This window comes from Bidens hawaiensis, unplaced genomic scaffold, assembly GCF_021521415.1.
Source record: "Bidens hawaiensis isolate Kalapana, Puna unplaced genomic scaffold, B.hawaiensis_p1.1 tig00015250_1, whole genome shotgun sequence".
Taxonomy (NCBI): Eukaryota; Viridiplantae; Streptophyta; class Magnoliopsida; order Asterales; family Asteraceae; genus Bidens; species Bidens hawaiensis.
In genome coordinates, this window is record NW_027492359.1 from 143,378 (window position 1) to 146,582 (window position 3,205).

Consider the following 3,205-nt stretch of genomic DNA (forward strand, 5'->3'; position numbering starts at 1 on the left):
ATATAAATAGAACTATTTGTATTTAAAAAAATAAACTTATGATGAAAGTGTAACTCATATAACCTGTGAATAAAAAAAATAACAAAGTCCAATAGATCGCTACATTTAGTACCACAAAGGGATATTGTTAACTCTGACCGTTGACCTCACTATTGACTTTATGGTCAACTGTTACCAAAAGGTCAAAATTAATAAACCTTTCACTTATTATTCAGATAAAACATCCCTTAGAAAAACTTTTTCCAGAACTCTAAACTGACCAAGAGTTTCATATGAGACAAAAATGCACAAAAAAGCATAATAATCAAGTTATTGCTTTAAAACCTACAACAAAATAGTTTTGAACCAATGCAAGTTAAAAAGAAACATGTTTGCAATTAGAATAAAAAAAATCCAGCCTACAAACTTTGGAAACTTCCATCACTTTGGTGGCTTTGCTAGGTAGAGCTTTCAGATTATTATTACTCATCAAATTAACAATCCAATCCCAAACCAAAATATACACAATACAGTGAGAGCATTGACTACCATGTAACTTACTCTACTCTTCTTCAGGTATACATTTTCTTTTCACAGTTTTATCTTCCTGTTTTATAACAACCTAACTGTTATGCCCAAATTGCCCCTGATTTTCTTTTCTTGTATGCTATTTCTATGCAACAGCCAGTTAGCATTAGCAGTTGCAGGTTATTAGAGGATCTTCCTAGTCACCAAATGACTATATTAATGAAAATTTTCATGCCTTTTTTCTTCTGCACAAGCCCCAATCTGCAAGAACAAGCAATTTTTAAGGGTCAGGTTGGGGTCGGGTCAGACAGAGCCATTTAGAAGACCTCAATTCATTCAGGTCACAACGGGCCGTTTTTAAAAATGTCAATATGATTACGGGTGAGAACGTGTTCAGTCAAGACGGCTTCGGGTCAAAACAGATCACTTTGTAAGGGTCAATTTGGCTCAGGTCGAGATACGATTGGGTTAAAGTGGGCCATTCTTAAGCCTATATCTGTAAAATAAATAAGGGCTCAAATCGACAATAAAAGACGCGTAAAAAGGTAAAATATAAAATAGACAACAACTGTTTTTTAATGCATCAGGCGCCCATTGTATTATAAACAAAGTATCAAAGTTTCATTTCTATTCAAACTTGTTTATGACCAATCACTCGATCTTAGAAATTTGTTTTGACAAAGAATTATAACATTATATATATATTACAAAACAATATTCAAACATTCACAAGCAACTATTTGCTTTGAGTTATGTCATTTTGTCAAAATTTAAAATTCTACTTAAAGAAATTACCATTGGGTCAACATTCATCATGATTGAAGGATGCTTCAAGACCTTCTCAAATTAGAGCTTTTTATTAGAGTCTTTCATTAAACGATGGATATTTTCAAATCATATTATATTATAGAAAAATGGCAAAACACATTAAAATACATATCATAACTCACGTGCTTTTATTCGTTTATATTCGTGAATGTAAATTTATTTAAATTTGTTTATGCTTATTAGTTTACATTTCTTTAATTTCTTTCTTTTACATTCCTTGATATATTCAGTTAAAGTTTCTTGACCCATAACAGTTTAGTTAAGTTCTAGTAACTTCTTAGGCCCAACATACTCGGTTGAAACCTGGGTTAAAATTTATTTTTAGTCATGAAGACCCCCTTGGTTTGATTGTTCGTGTTCAATTATTTATTTAGTTAAAGTTAAAAGAAGAAACACGAATATGCTTCATTCGTGTTTGTTGTTTCATTAACAAACTACAAACCAACATCCAACGCTTATTTTCAATGCTTAAAACGTGTTTTCAAAAAGTTAGATTATTGTTGAACAAATATACAACTTTTTGTAACCATATTAGACACACTTAATGCTAATATATTATGCTTCAAAATGACTAACCTTTATAAACATTTGATGTGAATGTGATGCAATGCAACATTGACTCTCGACATACCGCTGAAAAAATAATAATTATGATAATAAAATAATATTAACAATTAGTAAAATGTTATAAAAGTCCTAATAAATTAAACATACCGGTAACTCACTTGCAAGCAACATGGTTCAAACTGACCAAACGTAGGCCTGCCACTTCTATTAAGTGTCTGAACAACAAATATAGAACCGAAAATTAGTTGCAACATCTTTAAATAAGTAAAAAAGTTAAAAAGCTATTACATTGTAGATAACTTCAACAAACCTGTAGAAGCAATGGAAATGTACTTCAGTCTGTATTCCACATCCGAAGAGTGACCAGCAAGAACTATGAATTCATGTGGATGCCACCTCACCCACTAAAGAATCACATATTCAGACCCATAAACTTTAAGCTGTATATGGTTCTAGTCCATTTGAACTTAAATAACCGTATCAGCCGAAATGTTTAACTTATGATTATTAGTAATTAGTTTCATATTTGTCTCAGTTAAAGTTGTTATCTATTTTGTAAAATGCATAACATGCGCCAGACATTATAAAAAGAGAAAAAAAATACTCTCAAAACATATAACCATGAGGTAAATGTGAGTATGATTCAAGACTACCTCTCTTTGGAACTATTTCTCGCATTCTTTGTAATTAGTTGGAAGAATTCTAACAGCAACTGCTACAACCATCGTCATATGAGCTTTACAAACTGGACCAAAAGCCCACTGACTATCAAAGAGGTGAAATTGTAGGTTGCTTTATGTATATCTATGTTTAATCCTGAAGGGAAAAACAAACGATAATGGTAAATAAGGAAAAAAAGGTGTTACAATTGAATTAAACTTAAGTCATAGAAACAAAGGTGTTACCATCAAATCTGGTTCATCAATGGAGAAATGCATACTAATCAATCACAGAATTAGCCGATTTGGCTCTTTAAATATCCCGCTAGAGCTCTCTCACTCTCTTGATTTTTACATAAACATATTCAATAAACCCTAAATTCAAATCATAATTAGCAATTAACAAAGATAGTTAAAAATTCAACCTTTAGTGAAGAGGTAGGTCCAGCAGAGCCCAGTTGGACCCGCAAGACTTACCTTGAACAGGGACGTCTGCGCAACGACCAACTGCTTCCGCAGGACCCACCATGCTCAGAGAAGACCTTACGCGCAGTACGCCAGCTGTACCCGCAGGGAAAGCCTCCCAATGGTGAAGTACCCCGCTTGTTCCCGCAGTTGCGGATACAAGCCATCAGGGAAGGCTA

General features: G+C 33.0%; 1 long non-coding RNA gene across 1 annotated transcript; it reads right to left on the reverse strand.

Annotated features, from left to right (window-relative positions):
* Nucleotides 1-1,484: 1,484 nt before the first annotated feature.
* Nucleotides 1,485-2,724, reverse strand: LOC143548799 (uncharacterized). Its single transcript, XR_013138015.1, has 3 exons — nt 2,523-2,724; nt 2,213-2,306; nt 1,485-2,117 (listed from the first exon to the last, which is right to left on the reverse strand). It is a non-coding gene; the product is annotated as an uncharacterized LOC143548799 (long non-coding RNA).
* Between the last annotated feature and the right edge of the window lie 481 nt (nt 2,725-3,205).